We start from the raw sequence: 22,545 nt of genomic DNA on the forward strand, positions 1-22,545 counted from the left end.
ATTGCCTTCAGCTGTAGTCAGCCTAGTCAGCCGGGCAGTCTCACCAGAGCTTATGTGGCCCTATGGACCTCAGCAACCTTTTTGTTTTGTTTTATTTTGTTTTTTAACAAATTGAAGGACTTTAGATGAACAGGTCCCTAAGGCCTTCTTAGGTTTGGAAGAGTCAAGCAATGTAAGATATGTTTAGAAATCTTAATACAAAAACTCAATTTCACACACCTTCAAATTTTGCTGTCTTTGTCCCTCTTTCAAAAAAGATGTATCACCAGGTGTGGAAGTGCTCGTCTGAAATCCCAGCACTCAGGAGGATGAGACAGGTGGATCGCTGTGAGTTCGAGGACACTCTGAGCTACAAAGTGAGTTGAAGGCGAGCCTGAACTACACAGTGAGACCTTGTCTAGTAAAAAGACAAAAAAATTTAAAAAAAGGTAAGAATTCCATGATGCTCTAATCTCTCTTCTTCCTCCATGTCCAGGAAAGAGCTAGGCATGCCCTCTCCCCCACCCCAACCCCCTTGTGGAATAGCAAGCCTGGAGCTGCAGGTGCAGTTACTGCTATAAGCCAGTCTTCTGATCTGTGATCAAGGTCGGAGTGGGAGTACAAGGAGAGGTGTGCTGCTTTCCTGAGCTCTAATTTGCTTTAAACCAAGATCAGGAATTTGACTTCTCTATTTTCCCACCTCCCCTTGATACCCAAGAGCAAGGCACATCTGGGTTGTTGACTCAACAAATTCCTTGAGCTTGAAAGGATAGAAGATGTTGACAGAAAGGAAGGCCCTAAGCCACCCTGTCCATACCACAAACCAAGTGGCTTCATTAAGATCCTCATTTTGGGAACCCACTTAAGATCTTAGGGAAGACAAAGAGGAGGAAGCAGGTTATAAAACTAAAGGATCCAAATTTTGGCAGGAAGCAGTTAGAGGTACAGAACTAAGCCTGAACAAACATACAATGGAAAGATACATAAAGATATATTTTCTTGGTTTCGTAAAACAGGCTCTCACTATGTAGTCCATGCTGGCCTTGAACTATGTAGCATAGACTGGTCTCGAACTTGCAGTAATCCTCCTGCCTCAGCTTCCTGAGTGCTAGGATTACAAGTGTGCATAATCACACCCAGCTCTGCAGAGTTCTCTTAAGTGTTATTTAAAGAGCCCCCCCCTACACACACATGAAAGTACTTAATGTCACTGAACACTTAAAATTGGGTAGACATGGTAAAATTTATTTTTATCACAATTAAAAGGCAAAAGAGTAAAATAAAAATAATAAAATAAATTATGGATGTATTAAGAAGGCTTTAAATCCCCCATGCCAGGATGCTTGGGTGCACCTTGGAGCTGACAGCCACCTCTGTGCTCTTCTCCCTGCTTCTGGGCTGGGCTCAGGGACTTGGGTTGGCCTTTGGGGAGGAGGGATGGTGAGCTGTTGGCTGTGATCAAGTGATAGGTCATCCTGGTTCGGAACCAAGAAGAACTTCCCGTGTCGACTGGGTCACTAGTTCAGAGTCATATCCACTCCACCTCCTCTCCACTATTTGGCTGTGTGTCCTTGTAGCCCCTCGGTTTGGAGAGTAATTCTAAGCTAATCGAATAAAGAGCAGGAGAGCAAAAATAGGCTGAATCAGGTAGGGCTGCCTCTGTGCTAGTCAGAATGCTCACTTCCCCGGCCAGCTCCTGGAAGGCGCCTCGTTCCCAACGCACTTTACCTTCCCGGGCTTTGAGAGCCTACAGTTACTACCCCACATGTTTACATCAGGAATAAATGGTGTTTCTAATGGAGACGGGGAGAGTACAATAAACAGGGCGAGGAGTAAGCACTGCCCAACCTGACGGGCAAGGGAACTCAAGAACAAGCTGCTCCTCTGCATACAGCCTGGTGCGTGCAATATTTTGCACTCCCTTCCTCCCTCTCCAGGGCCCCCTACTCCCCACCCCGTTCTCACCCGGGCTGGGCTGGATAAGACTGGCAGGGGCTGGACACAGGCAAGGGGCGGGGCCAGGCTGCAGCGCTTCCAGCAAACTCCAAGCCCGGCTGCAGCAGGCACCACGAGGAGTGCAGAGCTCAGCATGTTTCTGCAACTGTTTTGACGATGCTTTTGAGTGTTCCCATCACTACCGAGATGCTGCCGCTCTCCTCTTGACCACAATCTATTAGCTCCAGTAGCTTTTGAGCGACTCAGCCCTGGCCGCAGCTTCCTGCTTACCGCTAGCGCTGCCTGGGGAGCTGCCAGGCTTGGGGACCCGCCAGCGCGCTGGGGGCCGAGCGGTGGGGTGCGATGCCTCAGCCCTCCCCTGCTCCCACTGCCACCCAGGGTCCTGATTCTTTTGCAAAGATTGTGAGCTCTTCTCAACAATTCTAATAGTAATGTGCTCTCATAGCAGACAAAAGCCTTAAGAAAACCCACCCTGGCATCCTGTGAGGCTAATGAGTGCCTTGGAATCCAGGTACCTGGATTTTTGGAGTCCAGGATGCTAAGAAACTTAAGAAAGAGCAGGGCTTCGTCCTCTGCTAGCATTGAGGTCTTGTTTATAAGACACGATTCTGATCCGGTACTAGTTTTGTTTTGTTTGTAGTACTTTGGTGAATATTGTGCAATCTGTGTGGTGTGGTGTGGTGTGTGTGTGTGTGTGTGTGTGTGTGTGTGTGTGTGTGTGTTTAGCACGTAAGTGTCAGAGAGGAGATGGAAAGCTCTGAGAGTCCAATGCTTTACATACTCCTTCGCCATTGATTTGGGTGAATCTGAAAAAGAACACTCTTGACTGTAAATCATAAACTCCCCCTGAAAACCAAAACAAAACAAAAATCCGATGCATTCCCCATGGCCAGGGACCTAAGGACAGCATTTCCGGAGGAGGAAGGAGGCTGACTGTTGAGGGGTTGGAGGCCTGGCTTGCTCACCTGTGCGAGGGGTCGGATGGGGACCCGCTAAGTCATCACTTCTATAAATGCGTCCGTTGAAACTACAAAGGTAACCAAAAAGAGGTCTTATCCGTTTTTTGTCAGCTTCAGTTGGGAACAGCAGGTAGAAGCTGCGCTTTGGTTTTACTTTTTCACCACGGGAAGCTATAAATAGCAGAGCGCGTGTGGCTTTTTGGCTGAGTTACCTACACTCGCCTGGTACCTCAAGATCCAGGCATTGTGACTCCCACATAAACACTCTCAGGTCCCCGCCTCCGCGAACATTTTCCACAACATATGTGTGACAAGAAGAAATGCTTCTCCCCATGATATGTGTGGCGTGCGCGCTCATGTGTGTGTGTGTGTGTGTGTGTGTGTGTGTGTGTGTGTGTTCGCGCGCGCGTGTGTGTTGTTTTCGTTTCAACCTCTGAGGTGGAGATGCACGCCGCCCACACTGTCAACTCTGGATAGGAGGCCTCCTGAATGCCTTGAAGAGATGCAGGTATTTATAGAAGGAAGAAAACATCCTCTTTTGGTGTTTTTACTCTTATGTGTCCCAAAATACACCAACTTTTTATGTTTTGTAACTATTCACAAATGACCCTGATTGTACACGGCAGGTTGTACTCTGACAGGCTATGGTTTCTACACATTTACTGCTCCAACCATTTGGGAAAGAAGGTTGTTTTCACTTTTCATAAATGGTACTCTGGATATTGAGAGTTAAAGAAGTGAACTTCTATTTGCAGCTAACACATAAGCCCACTATGTGACCCAGAAGGGTCTCCAGAAATCTCCAACCTCCAGCAGTGGAATGAGATGATCCCCAATCTAATTCTCAGGAAGTGTTCTGGTTGACTTAGCAACCGTGAACCCTATAAGGTCTTTAAACCTTTTACACATCAGAAAGAAGATGGACTCCTGCTCTGTACTTCCCTCCAATTTGTCCAAGCAGAAACAGAATAAATAAGCAAAGAAGATACTGATACACACATATGTGCGTGCATCCTTTTCCTCATTTTTTCCTAGTTCCACCAAACCTGTCTAAATAAGCAGCAATTGCTCCAAAGTTTTACAAATCTATACTCTGTACCTTCTTCCTGCTATGTCTCCAGGTAAATGAATATTTACATGCTCAAAACTAAATTATACAGGCCAGCCACGCTATCTTCTATTAAATGACCTGCTGGAACCATCAAGTCAGCTGACGTTTCAGTCTCTTCTGTTGAACTTGAATGCCTAATTACATGTTTCTTAGGTCCAGTATCAGTTGGCCCACTTGATCAAAGCCCAACACTAATGTGGTCCAATGGTTCACAGTCTGTACCCCTGAGAACCAGCTCCAGGCTGCTGGGCCCATGACCACACCTGCCCCTAGCCATGGCTAAGTTCTTAGCATAGGTTGCCAAGGAAATGCCGTGAGAGGGGCGTCAGGGAGCAGAAGCTCTGATGGGCTGCTTTCCTGGATACACAAAGTAATGTAAATTGTGTTCCTGGATCATCTCAAGTGCTCAAGAAGTGGTAGTTTTTATTGTCCCAACTTCTTCAATTTTCTACCAGTTAATTAACCTGGCTGGAGGCAGTTAGCCTCCCAAAGAAAGTACTAACATTTTTTTCTTTTTCATGACCATTGATTGAATATATCCTTAAGCATATGGTCAAGGGAAGCTTACATTTGCAGCCCACAGTCCCTCCAGAGCTTGCTTTACTTGGCAGAGACTTAAATACAACAATTAAACCAATAGACTCCTACTTAGAAGCCCATAGAAGCAGATGATGCTAAAAATAACCAACCTGACACCTGCATAATTTTAGCATGATTAAATTTAGGAAATTTACCTGACAACTGCCCTAGAAACTTGAAGATGTTGAAAAATTAGCAATTATTCCGTAATCACTCCTTTTTTCTTCTTTTCCTGGTTTGTCCCATTTTTTGACATTTCCTTAACACACCCCATATGCAGCAGTCTTGACAATTAATTAACTAACCTTCACACAACTCCTCAGAGGTAGATGGATGAAAAGCATTGCGGCTTTATCACCACTTTTCAGGAAACTAAAAACAGAAAGGTTATGACTTACCTAAAAGTCACACAGCAAGCTTTCAGAAGAGCTGGGATGGGACCCAGAAACTCCGTCTCAACCAAATCACTATGACTCCTCTCCTACGGAATATTCCTGACTCACCACCAAATTCAGCCTAGTTGAGTAAACCAAGTTCAGTTCTCTCATAGTTTCTGGAGGGGGTAGCTTTGTACAGAGTTGGCCAGAAAAATAATAGAATTGAATTCAACTTAATAAGCAGAGAAAAAAGACAAGGAAGATGGTCAATAGAGAATCTTTCATCCATGCAGCCAAGCTGTCAACTAGTCAACGCAACTGAGCATTACAGGGACAATGAATACAGAAATATACTCAGAGTAGGAAAATGTGAGGTTCCTGGTACTGTCAGAGAAAAACAAAGACTTATATAAACAGAGGCCAAGGTGTCCAGGGGCCATTCAAGACAGGCTTGGAGTCAATCTCTAAGTTCAAGCTCTTGCTGTATTTTTGGCTACGGCTTACAGCACTATTGAAGTCCCTTCTAATGCCACCACGTCATAACGTTACTTTGTATGATGATGTATGGCTTCCTGTCCCTTTGTATTCTGAATTCCATTCTTGGTCTTTTCCTATAGTGTTCCCAAATTGTGCTTACCCTTGCATTCTATAAAGCTAAAAGACAGGCCTGTTCCGAATGCCTTGCAGTACAATACAGTTGCCACAGGAAGCAATTGCTTTGAGGAAACAATAACGGAACAAATTATTGCTTAATTCAATCTAGAAAGATACCTGTTCAGTAAAAGAATGTTTAATTATGCGTGGTTTATGAATATACCAAGCCACCGAAGGCAATGTCATTTGTACACATTTTACTAATCTTCTGACATATAAATGTCCTCCAAATGGAAAACCAAAGTAAGAGCTCAACTGCCCATCCCAACACAAGCAAAATGCAAAATTGCCCATGCGCTGGTGCATTATCATCTTACCTGTGATTTGAAGCTGTGCTTCAGGTGGTCTTTGAAAATTTGTAGGCGAGTTGTTTATTTTTTAGGAAGTCATTATCACCTATACATGTGCAAGAAGTTACACTGCGGTATGCATACCCTCCGTGCCTGAAAATAAGGCATGGTTTTTATTTTACACATGAAGCCTGGTGGGATACTGCAGTAGCAAACTGAGAAGTCCACTGCACAACAAGAAGAAACAGGCTTTAAATCCACTTGCATGTGAAAAGTTAAAATCACTCCAAGCACCAACTGCAGCTTCAATACAATTCTGCTATGTATGGCTCCATCAAAGTAAAGGGAAGCCACCTTACAAATTAAAATCTTAAATGCTCTAAAATGATTTATCTCAAAGACCCAAACCAAAGACAAATTTTTATTTATTTTTGTACCAGGGATTGAACTCACAACCTCATGCCTGCCAGGCAGGCTCTGTGCCACTGAGCTGTGCACCCCGTCCAAAGACAAATTGTTAACCGAATCCCTTTGTTATTGTGAAGGTGTTCTAAGTTCTTATTCATTGGTTAATTTTTAAATTTTCCCAAAGGCTTAGTCATATTGGATATGGAAAGTTACAGTTTTTCAGATCAAATATGGTTAGTTTAGTGTTCTTCGTTCCATTTTCCTCAATCTATGTCCCTGCTGGAGAATGTGGCAGATACACAATGAGAAAGTTAACCAGAGGGGCCAATAGCCCCTATAGTGCCACCTACTTGGGTTGCAAACAAATGCCCTTTCAGTTTCACAGGTAAGTAACTGCCTTCGTGGCCTTCACTGTCAATTTTAATGGTGCCAGTAAGAAGAATGGGAGCACGTGAGACCCCCTTTGGAAGCATGTTAGTTCATAGGGAGTTTGGCTTGTCAAAAACTTTATGGTGGTATGGGTGGACTATATATTGCTTTACAGTAAATCATTATAATTATAAACTTCACAGGTTTTATAGGATGAGTGTGTTCTTTATAAAGCACACCATCTGAGGGATGTCCTTTGGTGATATTGCCTTTAATCATTTCCTGTTTATTATGTAATCTTTTGATGAACCAAGTGATTACATTGCTTATTATTTTTTCTGGCCTCTATTATGTCTTTATTTAACTCCATCACAGCCTCTGATTGTAGAGCTGTGCTGTTTGCAGCAGACTGCTGGCCAATTTACATCCCTTATATCTGGCCAGGCAACCTTAAGAGGTGAAGAAATTCCACCGTAAATTCATTTCCTTGATTGCTTTTTAAATTACACCACAGAACAAAGCTGCCTTCATAGAGGAGGTTGTGTCCGTTGTTTTGTTGTTTTTTCCTAATCACAGTATCACCCTTCTGAGCTCTTCACCACGGGCTCCCTCCTGAATATGGAAAAATGGGAGACATCTGAGCTGTGTGTGTGTTTCCTCTGGCTTTCCTCCCCTCCCTCTCCCTCATCTCTCCTCATGAGAGTGCTGGGTTCTCACTTAGCGGTTTCTGATTCTCCCTTTTCAAGATTGGCACCAATAGAAAACAACCTTTATGAATGCCAGGCTAGATGCTTATCCTCCTTGGGCTTCCTCTAAGAGGGCTGCACAGGGAAAAGGGAAACACGAAAAGGCCTGCAGAGCCAGTGAAGGTAGGTACAATGAGTCAGTCATAAGACAAATTTCAGACAAAACCCCAGCTATAATTTAATCAGCGTTATTAGAAAGTAGCCTACATACTCTCGGTGGTGTCAGTGAGGAAGAGCTCCCATTTGCTCTGAAAATCTCTCGTTTTCTCCTTTGACAGTTCATTCTGTAGCTGTCTGCACTCAAGAATGATTCTGGCCCCGTCTGAAGCCCCACTCCCACTTCTCAGGAGTGAAGACCAACCCCAGCTACATGCCGCTTCTGTGCACCTGAAGTGGTATAGAAAACAAACTGCCCTTCGACACCACTCCCGGACCTGGGTTGCATTCCTTCCTTTACTGGCCTCAGCCTGCTCCACCACCTACCTACTGCCAGTCCCGCAAATCCTTCACCTTGCCAAACAGATCCTGGGAATTTAAACCAGCCTATTCCTTCCCACTTACGAAAAGGTTGCAGGGGTCAAGTAGACAGTAAATAAAGATGACAAAATAGGTCGAGAGAAAAATCTGATTCATAGGGCAGACTGAAAAATATTGGACAGCTTGTAAAGCATATGGAATCTATCCCACTAGAATTTTATTTCCAACTAGATCTAGATTTTGGTGAGGCTGTGAAAAAGTCAGTGCTTTTTGATAAGCATTTCTGTGCTTCATTTCTTGATTATATCAAAAACGTATTGTTTCGTAGAAAATCTATGCCTATATGTATAGCCACAGGCATCATTTTTCTAAGACAGAGTTTGAAGGATTTGAAATATCAGGAATAATTCAATGATTTTCTCAGCTTTGGTAAGGCTATATGTATTTTTTACCAATTTTTGTTATTTTGCAGCAATGTGGTGGATTTGCCAAAAATCGTAAGATATAGTCAAAATAATGCATCCATCTCAACTGTGCAGAAATTTTTAGGGCTGCTTCAGGAGGGACCCCAAGTTAGGACTGAACTTCTTGCTTCCTATTTAGGACTTATACAAGATGATAAAATGGTAATTTCTTAGTTTCTTTCATTTTAGGATGTCTTACAATTTTTGTAAGTGTTCCTAAATTGAAGACATTGAATTTAAACTGAAAAAGTAGTAGGTGAATGTGGGTGTGGGAGGAAGGTAAGGTATTTTTGAGGCCATATATAAAAGAGAGCTAATTTAAATGAAAGATTCAAGACTCTTACTCATTTTGAAAATAATATAATGTCCTTCCTCAGAAGAGCTCAATTTGAGTTTTGCCTAAAAGTGATCAAGGTACTGAATCACTCATTTTTTCCCATTTAAACTATCAAGCTTAAAGCAATTTTTTTTTAAAAAAAGGGATTTTCTTATGAAGATGGAAATGATAGAAGAAAGTGGACAAATCAAACAGGATTCTTTTAGTAGGTGAAACAGTAGAGCCAATTGATTTTTCTTGGGTCTACCATCAAATTAATGGTGTTTCTTTTAATGGTCCAAAATCAATATTCTGTGTATAATCCATGTACACATAACACATGCTGATTGCTTACCTGTCACCATTATCTTCAATGTCAGTAATTTATGTGCATATATAGCTCAAAACATTGATATACATGATCCCCGAAAAGCACTTCAACATTTAGAAAGTTCATTTGCTTAAGATTTAATTAGGGCCAAAGGTTTTAGCTCAGCGGCATAAGCATTTGCTTAGCAAGTGCAAAGCCATGAGTTCAATCCCTGACACACACACACACAAAAAAAAAAAAAAAAAAAAAACAGAGAGAGAGAGAAATTTAATTAGGATACAAAGTCTGCAAATGACATTAATGACTTTTCAAATGACTCATTACAAAACAGTATGAGAGGTATGGTTCTTATGTCTGATTTAAGGGTTCAAGGAAATATCATACAATTAACAAACTAAAGCATATTTCAGTTGTTAAAAAAGAGAATTCATAATTCATTACTAGAAAGAGCTACCTCATGGTAGATAGTCAAAGATCTTCTGCCTTCTTTCTACTTTTTAAAAAGTTATTATTAAAAAATATAAGAATTCTAGGAAGGTTCTAAACATGTTATATATGCAAGTATTATGTGTCTTGTATGTATCTTATATCTATACATTGCATGTACACCTACCACATTAATCATTCAAAATTATGTGCTTGAATGAATGTCTAGACAATATTAACTACCAATTCCTTTTCAGATGGCTAATTGAATGATGGGGCAGAGAAACATCAGCACTGTTGTTTATGCTACACATAGTGGTTTGTCCTCTAAAGCAATAAAACTTTATAGAGACCCTGAAAACAGCTTTGCCCCGCTGCCTGCCACGTGAAGGCACTGAAGGGAAAGTAAAGTTGGAAAATTCTAAGGACAAAATCATGAGAGTTAGAATCAGTGTTATTCTTTGAAGGCCAATAACTTTATGCAAATAAAAATAAAATTGTCCATTACACTGGAAGATAAAAAATTTGCAACTATTACCAAATGATCTTCATATATGATCTTGTTTCAGTTTGTCATGGAGTTCAAGGAGAAGCCTTCTGTGATAGTATTTTGCTTTCATAGTATCAGTCAGCCTTTATCTGAGTGTCTACGTGCTTTTAGGTTACATGACTTCTAGCCTTCTCTATCTTAAAACTCTGGTTTTATTGCTCTTATTGACCAAATGCCAAAATGTAAATTTATCCCCATTAGAATGTATGCCAAGAACACAAACATAACTTTTACAAGCTGAAAATACATTTTTATATTTAACTAACCAAGTGGAGAAACAATAGCTTATCACCATTCTTCCATCCTTGGTCTCTTTCGTTTGTAGCTTATTAGCAGACTTTCCCATGCAGATGTCTCCTTGGCGGAGACTGTAAATCATACCATTGGACACCTCACAGCTAGACAGACTCACTGACTACATGGATGGTTTATGGCTTCGGACTTTGAGCAGGGTCTGCAAAATAGCCCTGGAAAAACTTATCACCAGGAACTGCTGGCCACATGAGCTAGTGTGCCACCAAAATGAGAATCTGTCTGTTTTTCTTTCTCGGGGGCATTTCGAGTTATTAGGCAATACAGCCTATTTCCTTCCTTCCACCCAGGAGGTATTGTGAGCAAACAATGAAAATCCAGCCCTCTATTCATGTTTGAATTTGGCCATTGTGTGCTCTTCTGTATATTTGTCTGCCTGGCACCACCAGAGTGTAAGGTCGCCTGTTTCTGGACACGGTGCAGCCCTGCTTACCTGATCACACGAAAATGCCGTGGGCTGAGGCTGCGTCCATCTGTAAGGACATTTTACTTTGTGTACTTTAGCCAGTTTTCTTTATGTTGCCAAACAAATCTCTCTCTGTTCGCATACTTGCTTATTAGCTCAGAAAAAATATTTTGACTCTCCTAACACTCAGGTTGGGTATCCAGCTATGCGTTTGCAGCAGTTTTTGAGCACAGCCCGAACAACTAATGCATGACGTCCTTCAGTGCAGAAAGTCCATCAGGGAAAAAAATACATGTATTTATTGTAACTTTTAGACATACAGAAAGGAGTTCAATAAATGGACTTAGTGCTTACTCAAAATTTAAGAATCCATTAGGAAGTTCAGTATTACTATGTCAGTGCGATACATTTCAGACCGTAATCATACCCTTTCCAAAGCCCATTTAAAGTAAATCATTTATTTTTTCTACTTTCCCCACAAGTGCCTTAATGTAGAATTTGGATACCTTTCAGAAGAGACCTGTGAGGTAATGCATTGGAGAGACATAACAATATTTATAAAGTTTGGAAAAATCTTTTGCTAAATGAATAGGGGAAATAATCTTCAGCTTTGGTCCAATGGATAATATTATTGATACTGAATTTAGTTATTTCCTAAAGCTTTTACAACACATGTGGGCAGTGAATTCTCATTATTATTCTTCAGTGGTTTTTCAAGGCTAGATTGAATTTTAAGGGTTCAGGGAAAATTATCACAGTGTTCAAAAATAGTCATATTGCTCTCATTTTTCTAATATTGCCTTTTTCCTTTGGTAAGATCACAGAAACTTTAATTAAACATATAAACAAAAGTGCTGAACAAGTATTCTTGTTTTCCATATTAGTTTAGCACTCATGGATATAAAAGAGAGAAACATTCACAGTCACATTCTCTGCTTACCTACTATAAAGTTCAGGGCAGAAGCCCAAGTTTCCTTGTGTCAGAAATGGGCAGCAAGCTCAAATGAAAGAGAAGGTAGCTTTGGTCTCTCATTCACATCCTGGGCTACTGTCACTGACGGTAGAAACTGCAACATGAACACCTGTCGATGAGGAACTGGACTTGAGATAACCAGCTCATTTCGCACAGACCATTGTCCAGCCATCAGATGGTGATTACTTTTCATCCCCGTCAGCCTCTCCTGGATTCCAGCCAGTGGGTTGTGGGTGGAAGGGTCTGTATCACATTTCCATTCATCTGAGCCATCCAGTTTCCTTCTTGCTTGTTTTCAATTACATTGACATGGTGGCTTTGGCACATGGTAAGTAAATAGCAACGTATTCAAAAAGAAAGGTCTGAAAGCCAATATCTGAAATATACTCTTGAGGTTTCAATGAGTACAATAAAATTGGCACAGAAATTCTGGCATTCTGACCCAAAGTCATAAAATACAATTAATTAAGCTGATTGTAGTGGATCTGCAGAATATGTCATGAAAGCCAAATACAGAAGGTGAAAGTCCAGAAAGCAATGGAAATATTACTGAATTTCCTACAAGCTAATTTTTGTTTATTTGTTTTTTGTTTGTTTGAGACAAGGTCTCACTATGTTGTTCAGCTGGCCTTGAACCTGTGAAGGTCCTGCCGTCTCAGCCTCCCCAGTGCTGGTATTATAGCCATGTGCCACCACCTGGGAAATTAACCAAATTATTAGTTTGATCATAAAAGTAAGGGATCGGAATTGTTGTTGAAAGATTTTTCATTTTCACTTTTAAACTCCTTACCTGAGTGGGGTTGGATGGGAAATCTCTAGACAATCTTGATATTCTAGAACATTCCAAAACTATTTTTTAAATGATTTCACTAATTGCATTGCTTTCTCTTGCTCTTGGCCCCTTCAACACATATCCACTTAATCTTCCCACTGTACTTTCTTAGATTTTCCACATGGCTATTGACAACTGATAATTTTGCAGGCCCTTCTATAGCAGAAATGACCAAAAACAAAATAATTACTTTTTTATGACATAACCTTTATGTTAAATTAAACACGGTTGTCACATCCAATTTTCTTGTCTTTGTTTTCCTGGTGAAGAAGCTTTCTCCCTCTCCATCCTTGGAAACTTGGTCCTCTTGGGTTTATCCTCTTTTCTTTATAAACCTCCATCCAAGCCCCATCTCTTTTCATCTTCTCTTCTTTTACCCACACAAATTGAAAAAGACTAAATTTTAAAACACCAAGTACACAATAGTGTTGCTTTTGCTTTTGCTTTGTTTTACCACAGCAGAAGAGCATTTTTTTTTGAGATGTTAAGAATTGTTTTCTGTCTTTGCAAAGTCTTTTGAGAAAGTTAATTAAATATCCCAGTGAACATTTATTAAAGCTTAATGTACGAGTTCTCTGCTAGGCACAAACCAAAGACATTTATGGCATCAACTGTGTTTCCAAAGAGTCTAAAGTCGAGAAACAAAGACATATACTTATTTTATATTTACAAAGAGAGAGTAAATAAATTACAGTGTTCTTAAATATCTTAGGTTCTGTAATAGAATTCTAAACAGAAGACAGCCATAGAGTGGAGAGTTAGTTCTTGTAGTATAAGAAATACTGCTTAAAGTGGGAACATTTGAGATAGATCTTAGGGCAGTGAAGGAATCACAATGAAGTGGAAGAGCAGAAAAAGAAGTTATAGAACGGGTCCTGGTGATGAGTTGAGTGTGAAAGAGGCCGCAGCAGCAGTAAGACTAGAGAGATTATAAAGAGCCGGGACACCTAGACTTCTTCCTGTAGTCAATGATCAGTCAGTGAAGAACTTGAAATTAGAGGACCCTCCAGTTACAGACAAAGGATATGTGAGATGCACTTGCAGTGGTCCAGGTAATAAGTCACTAGAGACTAAAATAAAGCTGTGACAAGGGGACTGACAAGGCCTAAAGTAGGAGGGATGGTAAAGAAGTACAATTTTGGAATTGGCTACTGATTAGAGGTCACTAAATAAAGGAAATATATCAATGCTTATTTATGTAAAACTAAGGCAGGAATGCTGCAGTGCCTATGGTCAGTGTTGCCTTGTGGAAACAATCCAGAATGTGAGAGTTGGAATGCTTGAATGTATCCTGGCTTCTCCGTTTTCTAGTTTGGCCAGACTCCCAACCTCCACTTTTGTGTCTGCAAGATGGGAAAGTAATGAAATTTATTTTACACAATATCTGGCCCATCATAGGTTTTAGTAATTGTTATTGTTTCCTTCCAAAAACTCGTAGTGGACCAAAGGTTACCTCTTCAGAACTGCAAACTGTAGCTGAGCCCTAGAAAGCTAAGAAGTAATAGAAGCAGCCATGGGCCAAACTGGCAACACAGTTCAACACCAGATGGCTAGTTAGAGCTCACACATCACCAAATCCATAAGGTGATGCACAACAAAAGTCTCCGTGCCTTCGGTTATAACCGCAAACCAAAGGAAAGCACTCACATGGACACAGGGTAGAAAACAGCTAGGAACCACACAGTCCTCTTCATTCTCACCTGCATGAAAGACTCACACCCAATGTGCTGTCATCAAACGCAAACAAGATTCTCAGCAGAGACACCTATGTCCACCATAACAAATTTTAATCTAGCCAACTGTTTTGAATGGCATTTTTATTTTGAAAATAAAGATCCTACTTTAATGTAGAGTGATCACTGTGCATTAATTGGTATAGGACTAAACTACCAATAAATGGTAAGTTTATTTAGAAAAGATATTGTTTGCAAACTTCTATTTGCATATTTAAACATATTTAGCTTTCATGATATGCATCAATTCAATAAATAAAAATTGATCAATCAATTAAAATGAAAATCCAGAACCATTTTGTGCTTATGTTTGTATATATGAGGAATCATAAGTTAAGTAGTCTTCATAAGGCCATAGCTTATGTTCCAACTATCTGATTAACTAACACATATTTGTTTAATTTTCTATTCAAAATGCTATCATTAAGGATACAAAGGCATGAAGATGTAATTAGAGCTCACATGGAGTTTTTGATTAAAAATGTAAAGCAGTCATCTACAAAATGGTGATGATTTGAGCCAGAGGTAGTATAAGATAAGTAGTAACTGATGATTTTAGTAAATGGTGCTGTGAGAATTCAGTAGAGAACTAGCTAAGTGTCAATGTGATCAAAATACTTTATGGAGATGTTTATCCTGGAACAGCAATAGAGATAAGCAGCTGCTATATATTTGAGAAAAATAGTAAATTTTACAACACCTACTTTACTCCCACTCTGTTTGTTTTCCTGTTTTGTTTTGTTTTGTTTTGTTTTGTTTTGTTTTGTTTGTACCAAGAATTGAACTCAGGACCTCACTCTTGCTGGGCAGGCACTGAGCCATTGAGCTAAATCCTAGCCCTCCTACTCAATTTAAATAACCATGAGTGATTACAATGTCAATAGGTGATAGGAACTTTTCAGCTCCGTTATTATCTTACAGGACCACCACTGTATGTGTGGTCCATTGTTGACAGAAATGCTATGTGGCTGTGTCTACACTAAAATACTACATGATTTTAGTTGTAAATGGGCTAATTTTTTTTAAGTCACATGCAGAACCAGTAGAGTGGCAGTTATCAGTAGTTGGGAGGGTGGTGTCACGGAGGAAATAGGAAGATGTTGGTCAAAGGGTGTAAACTCTCAGTTATAAAATGACTGAGTTCTGGGGACCCAAGATACAGCATTCTGTTACGTACTTGAAATTCTCTAAATTCAACATTCTCAATATACACAAGCACACAAAGTGATAACCATGTAGCAAATGATGAATGTTAACTAACTTGATTATGTTAATAACTGGATTATGTTAATTTTTAAATGTATATGTATTTTTAATCATCACTTTGTATGCTTTAGTTTTATTTGTCAATTTAACTTTATTAAAAATGGGTAAAAAATGATCAGGCTGGGTGGTCCAAAATTTGTAAATTTAGATATATTGAGGTTAAAGGCTGAAAATTCAATGACCAAATACAGTTCAAAAGAAGAAAAGCAAATAAAACGAAAAGAACAAAAAAAAAAAAAAAAGAGCTAGGGGTTTTACTCAGTGATAGAACTTGTCTAACCTGCACAAAGCCCTGAGATGAAGCCCCAGTACCATGAAAATAAATAAATAAAAATAATCCAAAAACAAAGAAGACAGAATATGAAATGGAAGCAAGTATATAACACGAAGGGTCAACAAAGCCAAAATTAAGTTCTTGAAAAGACTGGTCAGTGTGATAAAACCTGGCAAAAGCAATAAAGGGGGAAAAAAAGAAGTCACAAAATAGAGGACAGCACTACAAATTCCATACATTGATAGGTAAGAAATGATGAACAACTTTATCCCAAGGAATATGCAAAACAAAAATTCTTACAGAAACAAAACTTAGCCAAATGTGCCAGAAAGGAAATAGAAAATGTGAACAGTGCTATTGGAGAAACAGAATTTATATTTTAAGATCCTCCATAAGAAAATGCCAGGCTTAGACTTCTCCACATGAGAGAAAGAAAAAACAAATGCCCATTTATTTAAAATCCACAAGAAACACAAGAAAACCTCCCCAGACTCAATTTATGAGCATAATACTACAAGGACATTTCATACCAAACACTAACAATAAAGAAATTAATTTTTTGAATTGGTGGTTAAAACAGCACACTCAGAAATAAAATATCAAGGAATAAATCTAATAAACATCTTGTAAGACCATTGTTGAAAAACTTTGAAGCTTAAATAAATGGAGGCTATAACATGTTTAAGAATTGGAAGACACAGTATTGCAGCAATGTAGTAATTTCCCATTCCACCTCCCAAGACAGAAGAACACAAAGATACAGGACACAGAAGATTTGTAAAATTTAAGAGACACAACACACAACAGACCTACCTCCCCTGCCGCACATGCAGTGAGTAGAAGAAAAGAATTGGACTTACTACTCCATGCATGAACAGTTTCTTGCATCTGCGACATGCTATCTCTGAAAAAAGTCTAAAACTCTCAAGAGAGGCTACTTTCCCATCGTTGATGGTCAGATCACACTCATTTGCTACATCAAGACACTTCTGAGTTATTTTGCTGTTGTTAACTTGAGAGTTTCACCAATTAGGTACGTTGTCGAGGTCACTCCCCAGAACACTTGTGCCAATAGCCACCCAAACCCAGCCCATTCTCACCTCCCCTGTGTTGGCACTTGTAACCCAAGTCAGCTGATAAAACACATCTGTGTGCAGAGGGAAATTTGGGTTTAGCTATAATGGCAATTTGTGGCTGGAGGTGGGACCTCTTGCTCGCCTTTGCCTCTGCTTGTGATGTGAGAAGCACTGAGAATGTAGATTTCTGGGGAAAGTACTGTAAAGGGCCAGGAGAGATTAGGAGCAGTTTAATTCAGCTCTGCATTATCTCAGATCTGTAAGTCTTTAATAAGTTGCCAACTGAGCACCTCCTAAACCATCACAAACACCAGTGTCTTTCCCCACCTACTAGAAACTGGCATCTGAAGGGTGCATGATTAAAAGCATGTACTATTCACATAGCTCTTTGAAGAAGTCACATGGCATTTGAAGACTCCATAACAGTCATTCAAACATTTCCCTTGTGACATTAAAAGGGTTTCAAAGTTAAGTAAATTGCCTACTCCATAATTATGTCTAAAAAAGAGAAGCTCTTTTTCTTACATTTACAATTGTACTGATGAATTAGGCATTTCTGACTCCTGATTGTGCTTGTAATATTAATTTTATAAATTAAAAAACATTTTCCTTGGAAGAATTTCATATGGCCACACCTACTATAGTCCAAAGTGAAACACAGCAACTCTCCCTTTAATTTTACACACACACACACACACACACACACACACACACACACATGCCAAAAGATTTTCTTTTGCATTTCATGGTTAATGGTTTTCCCATCTTTGTTGATTAAGTTATATGGCTAATTACCAAATTACCACTTCAGTTTGGGCAATGTAGACTGCTTTTTAGCATCAATAAAGGAAGAATGAAATATATAGTGCTTGAAACAAAAAAAAAAGCATCTGAGACGTGAGTGGTTAGTAACCACAGATCATGACTTTCGCATTCTACACTGGTTTACAAATGATATTCTCTGCCAAAGAAGGCATAAGTAGTACATTCGCATACAATGATACAGTATTTATGAAGCAGGCTGATTGTTAGGGTCTTTAAATAAATCACTTCTTTCTTTTTCAAAATGCCAGACACTTCTTGGGTAAGCAATTAACAAACATATTTTTCAGAACATAAGGAAATTACCCCCTTTTTTGTTAAAGGGATAGGACTAAATTCCTGTGCTATATCAACCGGGAGTTGAACAGACTGTAATGGCATGAAGTGTCCCCAAGATATGCAGACTAAGCCCTGCCCTGAACAGACCAAAGCAGCTCAAGCCAACGTGGTTTGACACCCAAAGCCAAAAAGTGAGGGCTTTGGTTTCAAAAAGTGTTCTGAAAGTCTCCTAAATTGCATGAAACTCCATTTTTTTTCTGTCTCAGAAGATTAAGTGTTGTGTCAGTGCCTATCACAAAGTAGAATCGCTGCTTCCAAGAAATCAGATTATTTCAAGCCTGCTGCCTCTGCCTTGCCATTTATCTAACCCTGAAAGCAAACTTTTTTCCCAAGAATTCTCTTATAAGGACCCCTATATTCCTGCCGTTCCTGGGAGACTATTGCATCATTTTATTTGCATGTCCACCCCACCAGCAACCCCAGCCTCACCTCAACAATACAAAGAAACTGCTGAACTGCTTATAGAACACTCAAAATAAAAGCAATGCAATTGCCCTTTCTGATGTAGCGATCAACTAAATAAAGTCAAATCCTTCCCTTTCCTCCTTTTATATAAAATAGTCTGAGTCTTTGTGTGCAAAGTAAAACAAAAAAAAATTATTCAAGGACTTCCTGTAGCGTCTAGATTAATCTAACGTTTTGTTCTTGTTGTTGTTTGCTTTTTTTAAAAAAGAACAGCTTTTATTGTGATCATCTCATGAATCCTTTAAAAATTGATAGAAAGTATAACTTCTAAGTGTTTGGTTTTCATCCAGAAAAGCTAACATAAGGAGCCTCTCCAAAAAATCAATGTCTATAATTTAGGTATTGATATGATTATACTAAAAAGTTCTATAAGATACAGAGCATAATTTGTGTCTCATAGAACCTGTACCTTAGAGACTGATTAATGTGTCTAGATTCCCTCAAGACAAGCACCATGCCCATCCATCCACCACTGTGGTCTCAACACCTCACTTGTTTCAGTACTTAACATGTATATGGGGCCTTACGTGAAACTAAGTACAAATTTTACATTGCTAAAGATGAAGCTAGGGATAAGCTCCTCATAGCAATTAGGAATCAGGACTGTACATGTTAAAGTAATACATCAATGCTCTGAAAATATGTATAAATATTTTTGAATTCAATTGGCATGCAAGACTAAAGTTCTCCACACTGGTTAAAGAAATCAGTCTAAACTCTTCAATGGAAAGGAAATAATTAATTATGCTTAAGTTGTTTTGAAATAATGAAGTGAAGAAATTGAGAACCTGTGCAACCTTCAAACAAAATAAATTTAGTCCAAACCTTTGTAACATGCAGCAGGCTGTCATAACCTACTCATGATATGTGAATTCCACTGGATATTTAAATAATTCCATTTGAAGATGAACATGTGGCTATATGACCACACATCCTTAAAGAAGAAATATGATTGCTATAACTAACAGAACATTATCTTACTAGGGCCAACAGCGTTTCTTTCATGCTTTGAGCATGTACGTGTCTATGTGTGTACATGTAAGTATTCGCTTTCTCTCTGCAAGGATTTAAAGCTCTCTTATTGCCATTTTACCAGTAGATGAGGCTGTTTCTCACTTGAAATAGTAACAAATGATGATGTTATGCTATTTAACAAACAAATCATAGTAAAACCATGTAAATCCCAAGAACAGCGCCAAACACCATGGTGTTTCTTCGACACTTAACTGGGATTTGCTCCACAGCTAAATACAAGGCTTCTAAGCCAGTTAAGTGGCTTGCTGGGGCTGCTCCGTACAGATGACATCATCACTTGGCTTTCTAAACATACCTCTTTGGCTCTAGCTCTTTTGGCTCCTTTCCATGTAAACAAGGCCTGATTAATGCTGCAGAAGGGCCGTGAATCACGTATTCCACTCTCATGTGAGAAGTCAGAATGTCACTTTTTCCTCATCACCAGCACAGAGCATCGGGATATTTAATGTGGCATCCCTAGCAACCACATAGAAACTGCCTCGGTGCCTAGCTGCCAGCTTCACACCACACTCTATCCAAGAGCAGCTGAGGGGTCGCCCACTGGAGGCCCCGTACTTCCGCATGAAGCTGCATTCACAGGCCTGAGCATTGTGGTCAGATAACACGAACATTAAAAGGCTGCCCTTTGATGCAGAAGTGAGAGGGATAAAGAGAAGTCCTTGCTGTATCTCCAAGAGAATAAATAGGATTTCTCCCATTCAGTCACAGCTGTTCAGGCTTGATCAGAGCCATGGTGAGGGGACATTGTACTCCTTGGGTACCTCTTGTTACCACTTGTACCAGCTGGTGTCCCCACCGAACATATCTGATTCCTAAATAAAGGGAGTCCAGGAAAACTGGAAAAAGCAAAATCTCTCCCAGCAGGAAGAAGCATACCATAGATGGCAATCTTTATAACCCTTCAACAAAGATAGTTAACTGTTATAAATAGTCAAGAAATGACTTGGAAGAATCTGATTTGGGAGAGTTAGTGCCGGTGGCTAACTAAGCATCCTGGGGCCATGTTGGACTTAATTGCAACAGGTGAAATGCTAGCCTCCACGAGTCTTAAATGGTTAACTAAGGGTGTGGATCAGTTATGTAGACTCAGTTGTTGAGTAATAATTTCTCTTTATACCCGGCTTGCTTCTCTTTGATGACTAACAGTGTGGCTTCTGAAAGCAGAACATGATAAGTGTTAATATATCCAGGCAAGCTGATGATTGTTTACTGATTTTAGTTTCCTTCCAGATTTGAAGGAATAAAAAAGTAATAAAGCATTCAGAAGAGACTTTCTTCTCTATTCCTCCAGTATTACATCCAAAACCAATCTGAATTCTGCGAGTATGTATTACAGGTTTCACAGATTTTTTCCAGAAAACTGTATTGTTTTCCATTTTGATAAGCCAGGAAAGAAAGTGGGAGTTTTACCTCAACTGTCAGCTCAATTAAATTAAAATTATTCAAGTAAGTCCAAAGGAGGAAGTGAATTTCCACAATCAACTTCAGGGTTAATGTCTTTATAATGAGGTCTACAAAAAGTCAGACCTTGAATATACAGTGCTGAAAGGTAACTAGCAAATGTCCACAAACTAGCAAATCATTTTAATTTGTTCATCTTCATTCTTTTAAAAGACCCTCAAGATGTTACAGCTATCATCCAAGAGTACACACACACACACACACACACACACACACACATACACAGCCCAAAGAGTCTAGGAATAGGTCATTCAGAAGGATTTGATCTGGTCTGAACGTCAACTCAGAGTTATCGAGGTTTTTAATAATTTGTAAAACAGACTTGGAAAACTAAAGTCACTAGTCTGATCATCTTTAATTTGCTCACTAGTTAATATATAAAATAACATCTAGAACGAGAAATGACTATGATCACCACCACACATAGGAAGAACTGCAGTGGCAGTGCGGGGTCTGTGAGACCCGAGGGGAGGCCACAGTCCTACCCTTCAGATGACTTATGATGCTTCCTTGATGTTTTAGGGAGAGCTCTGGCCTCAGGCTCTGCCTTGCAGGTAGAGTCTGCAAGATTCCCTGGTCTTGCACAAGACCACAGGGACACTGATACAGCATTGCGTAAGACCTGCTTTCATTGCCTCAGCACATCACAATGAAAGTGGTTCCATAGGTGCAACTGACCGCAAAGGCAGAGACTGACCTCAGAGAGGAATGTTGTTTTTAAGATTTGATATTGGTGTGCAAAGTTTCTACAGCTCCAAAGCCTAGGGAGAATCACTCAGGATCTTTGGCTTTTTTCTCTATTGTCATTCTTTGAAGGAATTGTTAATATAATAAAGCAAAATGTGAAACTAGAAATGACTGAGACATGGTTTTGGTTAAACATACAAATTTTCATGTCCCTGAGCATTTGACATTTAGACAAATAAATCAGCCGTGTGCTAGATTTCGTTACCAGAAATTAAGGTATTCTCTCTTAATAATTTAGCATCCTACTTTTAATCCAAATTTCCATAAAAGACTTATAGGCCAGAGCATAAGTTTTGTTTCCTCTAACAGATACTTTCTTTGTAAAATAAATGAAAGGAAATAAGAATGTATTCTATGTTTTATTTGCAAAATTTTGTCTTCTGCTTATTCAAAACACCATATATAATTTGGCTGAAATTTCAGGAATTCATTGCAGGTTCTCATCTTCAGGGATCAGTTTTGCGATTTTTGAAATTGCTTATGATGAGCTCTCTAATATTTTATAGTTCTAAGCAATTCTAAGGTCACATACAATGTTATATCAGCTATATTTGATTAGGCTGCACACTATACATTAACAAATAGTAGGAGTTTAGCAAAACACAATTCTCTTGTTCCCTGGCATAGAAATAAATCTGAAGGTAGACTGGTATTATAGCTTTCCAATCATTGGTGCCCTGTGGTCCTTCTGTCGTACTGTTTTGCCTGTTTTTAATATGCTATCAAAAGCTCTAAAAAGGCTTCTGAGCATCAGCCTTTTTATCTGCATTCCAGCCAGAATAAATGAAGAAAAATAAGAGTTTCTGATGCTT

General features: G+C 39.4%; 1 long non-coding RNA gene across 1 annotated transcript; it reads right to left on the minus strand.

Moving 5' to 3' along the window:
* Nucleotides 1-1,212: 1,212 nt before the first annotated feature.
* Nucleotides 1,213-16,804, minus strand: LOC134478549 (uncharacterized). Its single transcript, XR_010051257.1, has 6 exons — nt 16,602-16,804; nt 11,651-12,379; nt 5,933-6,058; nt 5,599-5,677; nt 2,901-2,962; nt 1,213-1,583 (listed from the first exon to the last, which is right to left on the minus strand). It is a non-coding gene; the product is annotated as an uncharacterized LOC134478549 (long non-coding RNA).
* Between the last annotated feature and the right edge of the window lie 5,741 nt (nt 16,805-22,545).

The sequence above is a fragment of the Cavia porcellus genome, unplaced genomic scaffold (genome assembly GCF_034190915.1).
Source record: "Cavia porcellus strain 051 isolate PalLab524CR breed Dunkin Hartley unplaced genomic scaffold, mCavPor4.1 scaffold_13, whole genome shotgun sequence".
NCBI lineage: Eukaryota > Metazoa > Chordata > Mammalia > Rodentia > Caviidae > Cavia > Cavia porcellus.